Here is an 11,978-nt window from a genome sequence, read left to right on the forward strand (position 1 = left end):
CTTATTCCCGAATGTGACTGTTTTGCTGAGTGTGAATTCGTATTGTTTTAAGACGTGGCACGGTACTTTTCCATCCCAAATTAATTTGTTGGGTTTTGATGTTGTGTTTGTTGCTGTCATCGGATTTTGTCAAATGTCTTAACGTTTGTAGTTGTAAATCGTATGTTTTCTGTTGTATTCGTGTGTTGTTTTGGTGGAGATAACTACTCATCCAGTTCATTTGGTAGATTTAGTTTTGGATCAACGAAATTTACACGATATATTTGGTTTGCAGTTTGATCAGAAGAAACGCCGACAAAGCTAGATAATACAATTAATTATCTAATTACTACTACAGTTAAATATTAATTAGTTTATAATTTTCACTGTTTTTAATAGAAGTTAGATTATTCATAGACATCTAATCTTGAATTTCATCCAAATTTTTTCTAAATTTTCGGAACACGTTTTGAAAATTGAAATGTGATGTCACTTTGGCCGCTGCAAAAATGCTATAGCTAGTCACCACTTCAGTTTAATCATGTATATCTATTATATAGTCATTTTATAAAATGTACTGTTTGCAAAACTATGTATTATTCTTGATAATAATGTGTTTGTCCCAGGTGGATAACCGTCGTCTCACAACTTTTTGGAACTTTTAGTCCTTGACGATCTTCAACTTTGTAGTTGTTATGACTTTCAAACTTTTTTCACTTAGCATATTTTTGTGTGGACGTAGCACGCGCCTAACGTATAAAAATATTTTTAACCTGCTACCTTTTGATGGCTATTATTCGTTTGTTTCTCTGTTCTATATTTTCTCCCAATTAATTTATTGTAGCCCTGACGTGTAATGTTGTTATTTTAATGTTATAATTAACACTGCCTTTAAAGCGGGAGGTTTGGCATGCCACAAAACCAGGTTCAATCCACCGGGTTTTTCTTTTCATTAAATGCCCTGCACGAAGTCAGGAAAATGGCCATTGTTACATTATAGTTCGTTTCTGTGTGTGTTACATTTCGGTGTTGTGTCTCTGTTGTGTCGTAGTTCTCTTATATTCGATACGTTTCCCTCAGTTTTAGTTTGCAACCCGGATTTATTTTTTCTCTATCGATTTATGAATTTTGAACAGCGGTATACTACTGTTGCCTTTATTTACATTACATAAGCCAACATAATCCCGCACAAAAAGAATAGTAAGCCAAAGCCTTAACGCTTAAGGTGATGTTATTTTGTCAAGGTATTCGGTAGCATGTGTAGTGTTAACACGATCTGCGTTTTGCTCATTGTTGACTGAATAACGTTAAACTTTATCTAATAACATCCATACGTTATCAAGGTTGACATTGTTTCTTCAACATTCCAATGTTTTGTTCTAAAAGTAGTTTGTTTATTAGAATACAAATATTTTATTAAACAGGTACTCACATATATCGCAGTTTTTGAAGATTCACAAAGGTGAACGGTTCTAATGAAGATATTCCGTTATTATATAGAAATCTGAAAAGAGAAGGTATGTGTCAAAAAGATAAAAAAAAACTGACAAAAGAACAGAAAGCATTCCAGTTTAAAATTAACATTACAGCAGAAAACTTTCAGCACTGAATAATATAATATTGTCAAATACATATGCCAAACAATGTCAAAGAGATTATTTTGAATAAAATAACTATGGAATGAACTTCAATCTAACCATATATCTCACCAAAGTAACCTAGATGCCAGCATTTTTTATTCAACATTAAACAGTTGTTCTACCGATATGTGAATCTGTAAAAAAAATCCCCAAGTATACAACAGTTTTAAATGCATTGTACAAAAACAAGCAATTTTTTTTTTATTAACACCATTTTGCACATGACGATAAGCATTATAATATGCCTCGAGCTCATATGAATAACTGATGAGGACCTTGACTCGGGCTTCAAATGAAAATAACACGTTTTACACACCTTTTCGTGCAATATTCCCTCTCATATAATAAGCGAAAGCTTAAAAAGATTTGACAAGTTTAATATTAAATTTTGAATAGAGCCCGACGACAAAAACGGTTCTACTTTAAAATCAGGTGTTTGAATCTTTATTATTGAGTCTCAATAAAATCGTTTCATGTAACAAATTCGTCTCTTAGATTTAAAAAATAATTTTTTAAAAAAGCATATCTATATGTGTCATATAAAGTTACAGTATTAAATAAAACAAAAAGATTACGAAAAAGTACGATACAAGTACAATTGATTCGAAATCTAGAAGAAGAAGAAGAAGAAGAAGAAGAAACAAACATATCTAGTTACATCGGACACTACACATTTATATCGATGACTGATGTCACAGCTTCATGATTTGTCTATATAAACAATACAGGAAGACAATATTGTGATCAAACGAAAATAATAACAAAATATATCTGGAGATCAATGCAATGTCCTCGACATGTACCCTCATGTATGTCAACGTCCTGAGTCTATCTATAACATTTTTTGTATAATAACAAAAACTGTGCCTTCGATATTATCAGCAGAAATAATCCATATATGTTAGCTCAACTATTTGTTATTTTCAGGCAGTTGAAATTTTCTTTGAATTGCTTCAGATTTGTCCAGTTATATCAGGGATTTACATAGCATTGACAACTTTCTTTGCAGTATTGGATTTATTTATTGGTGAACTCTTAACTTTGGATGATGGTTAATGACATCTGTTAAGGCGTACTTTAATTTGTAACTTCCGATTTCCGATTGTTATGATTAAATAATACATACATTGAAATCTGAATGAGAAATGTACAGCTATTCTCAAAAGTAAACGGTTCTATTGTAGATATTTCGTTATTCTGCATAGATCTTAAAGATAAGATTATATTCATCCTTAAAACAACAGTACAACACTTACAAAACCTCAAGTTCTGAACTGCCTTATTTTAAAAAAAGTAAGAAGTTCATTTACTTTACCATTAAACATTGAGTGTGTTTTAAAAACATGTCAGCCTCGATCGAACGAAACACATTTTAAAATAGCAAGTATTATAGTTCTACAAGTTATACAAGTATACAAGTATCTCAATATGTGTCATATACAGTAAATTTATAATAGAATAGCATACAAAAAAAGTATTGCAACCAAACGCAAATAATTACCGAACTGTATCTGCAGCTCAACATAAATCATCGGCAATGGAGAGGTATCCCTGTAGTATGCTAAATTTTGAAACATTTCGAGTCAGTACTTAATGTCAATAGATATTTGCGGTAATAAAACCTCTGCTTTTAACTTTACCATCAGGACTCATCAGCACATGTTCAATCTAACTTTTATACTTCAAAGCAAAATGCGAGTTTTTTATAAGCATAAACAAAATAAATTTCGACGACTTACAGTTGATTCATGTGTGTCATGTTGATAAACGTATTACTCTCTAATGATCGTATCTTGTTGTAAGCAATATTCCTAAAATAGGAAAAAAAGTGATTCACTATAGCAAATGGTTGACAAAATGATCAAACCAGGCGGTAGTTTACCGATGTTCATATGTTTAAAATCTAGTTGAAAGAACAATTAGAGTAACACACTTTCTTGAACAACAATTAGACGGATACAGATTCAAATGTAGTATTGACTCAAAATTACACTTTTCGTTTTTACTACCTTATTTCAGAAGTGTTAGATATTAAAGACAAAACGAAATAAATGCCAGATGTTGCTTTATGAAAAGCCAGTTTTCATTCCCTCACAATGATATCGTGTCACATATTAGAGTTTATTTTGAACATTCTAAGCGCTCGACACATCGTTATTTGAATTTTTTTTACAACTAATATTTTACAATCATAAAAAATGTATACTTTTGGTTGTTGTGTTGTCATTTCAATTGATAAAGTATATAATAAATCAATGTGCGCTACTGCTTACTGAGTATATCTATAGTTTTGGACATGATGGAGGCAATGTATAAACATTCCGTTGTTAGTTACTAAGGGACTTTAAAAAGTGAAGATTTCTTAGATTTTAAATTAACTTTAATGTTAGCCTGCTATGTCATGTTTTTACTGTTTGATGTATTTATAAACCAATCACTTATCAGCGGGGTTTTTTTTCGGCGGGATTGTGTAGCGGCCAATAACGCATAGTTCGGGGTTGTTTTAAATTACTTTTTTGAAGATTACATCGTATTCTCGTTTGATACTTTTCTTCCTTTGTTCAATTCTATTTATATATGTTATATTGCAACATATTTTTGATCATTGTTGAAGGCCTACATGGACATATACTTACGTACTTTCGTACGCTATCAGGTTTGTGTCGTTTCCTTTCGATTTTCATTGCTATGTTATTTCAAAAGTCCGTTCATTGAAATTATAACAATACATAAGTAGTACTAACAAATTCGTAGGTTTGGAAGATTCATAAAACTAAACGGTTTTATTGTAGATATTTCATTGTAAGCCAGATATCTGGAAAGAGAAGATTATATTATAGTATGTGGAATATTTGTATCCTTTACATAATATTAAAACACTTTATTTGCAGCTCATGCTGAATATAATATGGTGCGGTGCCATATGTCGAGCAGGATCTGTTCACCTATCCGGCACACCTGAGATCATCCCCAGGTTTTGGTGGGGTTCGTGTTGTTAAGACTTTAATTTTCTATGTTGCCTTTTGTGTACTATTATTTGTCTGTTTATCTTTTTTTAGCCATTGTGTTGTCAGTTTATTTGTTATCTAAGAGTTTGACTGTCCTTCTGGTATATTTCGCCCCTCTTTTGCAAAAGAAATAAACTGAATAATTTTTAAGTTAAAGATTATTAAAACTAAATATTTGGTAAATATCGGTTAAACAACAAAACTAACTCTATAATTCGTATTCAATAACATACAGCTGTTGTATATGACCATTGCTACAAGATGCATCGAATTTAAAAGATCATCACAGCCGAACTTGTGTAGTAAAAGTAAGAAGATGTGTTAACATAATGTAACTTTCAGGATAGTCCGAAAAGCACAGACCATTTTTTTCTCATCATCTTCTTTTTTATCTCAATTGTTGCAATTACTAATTAAACATAAAAGCAGGGTCAATGAAAAGGTGTATGTAAAAAGACACCTAAATGAATGTCCTATCTGGCAACGGTATAATATAATACTATACACAGAACAGTGTTAAAAACAAAACAATAAGAAGTATAAATTCATGGAATTCTAATAAATACTAAAGGGAGACAACAGTATCTAGTAACATAATTTCATCACACGAAGCTACAATTGGCATCGTTGGTTGACTTCACAGTATATTTCATACATTATTTTTAAGAATTATTCTGTGTGAACAGTACCGGAAGTCAAGATATTGAGTATTGCTTAAAACATTCCATTTAATGTAATATTTTTATTTATATCACTAGTATAAGATAATTATGTAATCTTTTGTATTCATGTAGCTAAACAATGTTTGATAATTTGACAGTTGTTTCGATCAAAACCTCCCAAAAACATTTGCATGAAAACACTTAAGCATCTAGATTTGCTTGATGGATAAGAGTATCATATGGCTTTTTCAATATCACATCTGTATATACTACCTGGGCCACCAATATAATCACAAGAGCTCTGCCAGGGGAATATTTTGGTTGATGGTTAATGTGGTTTAATGTTGTAAAAGCCATACCATATACACTTTTTTATTTACCCCAAGTAGATGGTGTTTTTTATGTGAATTAACGTTATATAGATTTTGATAAAACCTTTGCAACAGTGACTAGTACCGGAAATGGGACGTCATACAGGTGTAATGCGTAATAACGCTTTGTGAACGTGAATGCTATTGTTATTTTGACGGATGGCTGATACGTCACGATTGCAGTTGGCCGTACTGCAAATACTATTTGTATGTATTTACTATTAAGTATATAATAAGAAGTCATATAAAATGCTGATAAAAACGAATCGTCAGAAGAGTTATACCAACAATCTCTTAAAATCTTATTTTTACGAATACATTTCCTGGTCACTGACGAATAAACAAACATATATATCAAAAAGTTCTTGTATAGAACATTCATTGATCAGTAAAAATGGGGTTTGTGTATGGTTTAAGAAACAAATGTTTATTTTTAAAATATGGACTTTGTAAATAAAAATGTACCCTCTTTCCCCTGAAAGTGCTGTAATGTTGCTACACTTTCTTTAAATTTTGACAGTTTGTTTTGACCAAGTATCACTACAGAAATACATTCTTGTGTGGTAATGATACTATCAGGAACTTCAGTATTGGTATCAGCCCAGTGTCAGTAGAAGTACCCACTAATGATCAAGTGATTTATTCACAAACTTACAATACTTCATTGTTAGTATCGACTTAGTGCTGTCATAGAGGCACAAATCAATTAGATAATGATACGTTCGGGAACTAACCGTACATCAACACAGGTAATGACTAAGTGCTATTATATAATCATAACAAATCAACTAATTTTACCCACGGGAATTAAAAGTAAACCAGTATTGGTATCGAATAAAGGCAACAGTAGTATACCGCTGTTATACATTCTTCAATCGATTTGTAACAAAAACAAATCTTGATAACAAACTAAAACTGAAGGAAAAACATCAAATAAAAGAGGAAAACTACGACACAACAGAAACACAACACTAAAATGTGTCACATACAGAAACGAACTATATTATAACAATGGCTATTCTCCTGGCTTGTTCCATGACATTTTAAGAAAAAAATGGTGGGTTGAACCTAGTTTTGTGGCTAGCCACACCTCCCGCTTTGATGTCAATGTTAAATATAACATTAAAATGACAACCTTACATGACAGGACTCAATGCAAATAAATGGGAAAACACATAGGAAAGAGAAAATGCAAATAATAGCTATAACTATAACGCAATACGCCAGACAAGTACAAAGTTGAAGAGCATTGACGAACAAAAGTTCCAAATATATTGTGCCTAATACGGCTTAGGTTTTCTGCAACTATATGTTGAACTAGTGCTAAAACAGACCGAATACAGATTAGCTCATGCTATCATCGAGTAGAAACAGTACACACATATACATATTGACCAAGCATTACTTCAGAACTTACCTATTAGCTGATGAGACCTTCAGGGACAAACATTACCAGTATTTGTATCAATCAAGCTATTTAGAGAAGCACCGACCTTAGAGAGAACGATTTCGAATTATCGCCAAAAATAAGTAGTTTTTATACGTCAGGCTAGTTCGTATAACAAAAATATTTGACCACATCAAGTAAAGTTGACCATGTTTGCTTTTTAGTATCAGAATGTATATAGACAAATGACCACATCAAGCAAAGTTGACCATGTTTACTTTTTAGTATCAGAATGTATATAGACGAATGACAATTCAGAATTTTTCATATCTCTGTGTTGTTTGTATGGTGGTTAGTTTGATCAAAGGCAATATTATCACATCTCGTTATGCTTATATTACAACAATATTTGACCGCATAAACCGAAACGGATTACATTTGCACTTTTTTTGAAATTATATTATTTGCGAAAAAATCAATATTTTTTGGTTATTCAGAACTGATAATGTATTACAAATAAGACCAATATGGGAACACAATGTCTATCAAACATTGTTTGCATCACTCTCGAGTGCTAGTGTACAAGTATTATTTTATGTCCACTGTAATTACTTTTGTCATATTAACGTTTTGGTTATCGTCTGTTAAAGTCATTGAGTCAAATGGCTATCCTGCTATACGAGATTAACAGAGCATTTTCTCTAAGTTCACTTAGTAAATACTTTTATATAATTTTTATATAATTTATATGTTTTATTTTTGTAAACAAAAAAATGGAGAATATTTGGAGATTAATTTGGTCAGTTGGAGAATATTTGGAGATCATAGGTATATAAGATCCCTCTGTTTTAGTGTTAAGAGGAATTGAAGGTAAGGAAGAACAACCCAATAAGTTTTGTTATTAGTGGCAGATTTTAGCAGATCTTGGGAGGACTTTTGGATTCATAGAAAGTTGTGTTACATTACTGTTTTTTTTTTCTATATTTTGTCCGTTCAGACTGTGGCGTGGTTTTGTGTGCACAGTATTAGACACTGTCGCTTATTTTGATGCGGAAAGTAATGAAATCTATTTTTGATGTGTGAAAATGATGTACCAATGAATCTTTGAATTATGCATTTTGTAAACTGTATTTAATGTAAATAGTTTCCTGGAATGGAATTTTAATAAATGATAGATAAGTGAATTTACTTGTATATTTCTTTGACAACCAGACTACACATTATTTGATAATTTGTTTCTGTATTATCCGTTATTTCAATATACCCGGTCTGACCTGGAAGTTTAATGTTACTCGACCGCCATGTCATTTTAGGTGTCAGAAGTGGGATCCAACAAAGACAACTAGTAAATTTAATAATTCAACATATGGACTACCAGATATAACTTTTGGATGTACGTTAATATATTTCTGAACTGTAAGTGTTTCGTCATAATATTTTTATTTTGATTGTTTAAATAGAATGTACGTAATAAGTATGGGCCGTACAAGGAAAACCAGAAATAGAGGTCTATCACCTACTCCGTCTGTGTCTGTAGTCCGAACACCAATTTCATCTACACCTCAGGAACACAGAAATTTGCCTGAAGTGAAATCCGAAGTAACACCATGGAAATTTTTTAGTCGGTGAAGACTTTGAAAGCTGGATACAAAATATTTGAAAGGATAAGCCGAACTAATTGTTGGAGTGATGGAAGGAAGGGAGAAATGTTGCCTGCATACCTTATTGGTAAAGCTACTGGCTATTTCGAGGATTTGGATAGTGCAATTCAAAATGATGTTGATACAATATAAAAAAAGTTAGATGAAAGATTTTGCCCAAAAGAATTGGAGCGTATTACTTTAGTGAATTATTTCAGAGGTAGCAGATTTCTGGTGAATGTGTTGAAGACTACGGAAATGCAATCTTAAAACTGGGAAGACGGGCACATGGAGGCATGTCACTTGACGAGCATGACAGGTTAGCTATGGAAAACTTTTTGAAAGGACTTCATCTTGGTTTAAGGCGATTTGTTATGATGAGCGACCCACAGACCTTTGAGCAAGAATTCATTGTTTCGGCAACCGGACAGATATGATTTATATGTTTTATTTTTGTAAACAAAGAGTTGGAGAATATTTGGAGATTATTTGGGTCAGTTGGAGAATATTTGGATATCATAGGTATATAAGATCCCTAAGTTTTAGTGCTAAGAGGAATTGAAGGCAATGAAGAACACTCCAATATGATACGTTAAAAGTTTTGTTAATAGTGGCAGATTTTAGCAGATCATAGGAGGACTTTAAAATTCATAGAAACTTGTGTTACATTACTATTCAACTATTTGTATTTTTTATATTTTGTCCGCTCAGACAGTTGCTTGGTTTTGGACACTATGCGTGTGTTGCTTTTTAAGTGTGCACAGTATTAGATACTTATTTTGATGCGGCATGTAATGAAATCCGTTTGTGATGTGTAAAATGATGTACCAATGAATCTTTGAACTATGCATTTTGTAAACTGTATATAACGTAAATAGTCCCTGAAATGGAATTTTAATAAATGATAGATTAGTGAATTTATTAAAATATTTCTTTGACAACCAGACTACACATTATTTGATTATTTGTTTCTGAATTATCCGTTATCTCTATGTACCCGGCCTGATCAGAAAGTTTTATGTCACTCGACCGCTATGGCACTAGCATATTTTCTGTTGATTCAAAATATTGACCCAAAACAAAAATCAGTAGCTTGCATAACCCAAGAAGGTTTATATATAACAAAACCATTTCACACATCAATCAAAACTGACGATGTATGAACAGTATAGGGAAAACTTTATAGCCGTCTCATACATCAGCATACTTGTTAACTCAGAATTGATTGTAACATATAAATGGCAGTAATGCTTGAAAACAATGACCAAAACAAATGTGTACGCTACCAGATGTCCTGTTTTATTTTTATTTAAAGAGTCGTCATCAAACAACAGAAGTTTCATATCTGAAGCTGATCCAGTGCCAGTCCATGTAATGATTTGCGTTTATCCGAGGCGCCTTTATGACATTTGCTTGAGGAGGAAAACTCAAACTTTTAAGCTTACAAGTTATACTATAAACTAAAGCAGCTTTTTTACCAAATTGATGTTATCATAATATTAAATAAATATGTAATCTTCCTATTTCCTATTTTATTAATGAGCTAAGTGTACGGACAATACAAGTTAAAGAAAACTCAATAGAATATTAAACGTCACAACTTACAGATAAAACAAGTTTTCCATGTTTATAAACGTATTACTGTCAATTGATCGTATCTTGTTGTACTGTAGTTCTCTGAAATATGAAACCAGTCTGTATTACTATTAAACAATACATGTTGTTTAAAAACAGATCAAAAAGTAGTGTTGATTCGAACGAACATGAAAAACAGGTGCTCTCTTCTATGTTTCTGCAAAACATATATGACCCTGAATTTACTTTAAATCGACCTTCAAACATGTATAGTAGTCAATGATCGTCACTGGATGATAAGTGAAGTTGTTTTTATTATATATCAAGACGTTGATACCATATGTACATGATATTGCCCACTGACAATCAATGTTATCAAAATGAATATATAAAAGATCTGAACAGCATGTTTTGCTTTGTACCAATTTGTTTATCTACAGGCCAATAATCATGATAATAGCATAGGCTTTCTCAAACTTCTTTGATACAATTTCAAATATATGTATTAAAAAAAAAATATCTATTGATTATAAAATACAGAACTATGTAAATGCTAGCACATGTCATGTTACTGATATGTATTAGTATTCATTTGCCTACACTATATCTGTTACGAAAAGTTGTTTGTTCTATAGTTATCAAGATTATTTTACAATGTTGACTGTTCTACCCCATTTTTTGTCGTATTTATATTTTATGTCAGGCTCACACATTGTTGTCAATATAATGGCATTATATGCAACTGTTAAACAAATGTTAGGTTTAAATAGGTAAACAAAATCAGTTTAATGCACCATTTTGTTACATAAAGAAATGCCGATACCAAGTCAGGAATATGACACCAGAATTATGTTAAAACGTTTGATTTTGCTATTTTATAATGGATATTTAGTTTTGAATTTTCCTTGAATTTTTTTTTTTTTTTTTTTTTGTTATTTTACGTTTTGCATTTGTTCAGTAAATTGTTTTATAAATGAAACCGATATTTCGCTCTTACTAAATTATTGATTTAAATATGTTGACGTCATACAGTAATATATGTTCTCACAAAATAGGAAACGATTTGCAACCAAATTAGATGAGAAGACATATATAGAGTGTTGCATGTTTTACTTTATTACCAAATGCTTATCTTGTACTAGAAAGAGTTATTTTTACTTTTTTGTTTTTATAGTAGTAAATCTATGAATTGTTTATGATTATTATGCGTTTACATAAATGTCTTCTTATTTATCGTTTGCTTGATGTTTCATTAAAGTAGAACTTATATCACATGTTATTTGTCATTTACGAAATTTCTGGAACACCAGTAAATCATTGCTTAAGTTGTAACACTGTCTGCCTGTCGAAGTTCGATCAAAATGAGGTCGTTAAATCGAACGCTTCGTCTACGGAGAATTTAAAAGCACATATTGTCTGCAAATAAATTATTTGACTTAATTTGTTACTCGTCTTCAAAAACGATTTAACCAACATATTCTGTTTGTGAAGAACGTGAGAATCTTTAAACGATAAGACAAGTTCTAGAATTATAAAAAAAATGAACGAAATCGTAAATTGATTCTTTATACATGTTATAGAAACGATTGCCATAAGAGGAAATTTTTGTCTTTATAAATATATGATAGGTAGTGATAATCTCGAATTAGCTAAAACAGACGTGCATTTACTATTTCGAGATCTCCACCTTATATAATTTTTGTTAATGTTAATCTA

At 31.4% G+C, this 11,978-nt stretch overlaps 1 protein-coding gene across 1 annotated transcript in view; it reads left to right on the forward strand.

The window, feature by feature from the left end:
• LOC139496309 (leucine-rich repeat-containing protein 15-like) overlaps nt 1-11,978 on the forward strand; it is a 332,962-nt gene that overhangs the window by 97,312 nt on the left and 223,672 nt on the right. The gene's annotated exons all lie outside the window — the stretch shown is intronic.

The sequence above is a fragment of the Mytilus edulis genome, chromosome 11 (assembly GCF_963676685.1).
Source record: "Mytilus edulis chromosome 11, xbMytEdul2.2, whole genome shotgun sequence".
Taxonomy (NCBI): Eukaryota; Metazoa; Mollusca; class Bivalvia; order Mytilida; family Mytilidae; genus Mytilus; species Mytilus edulis.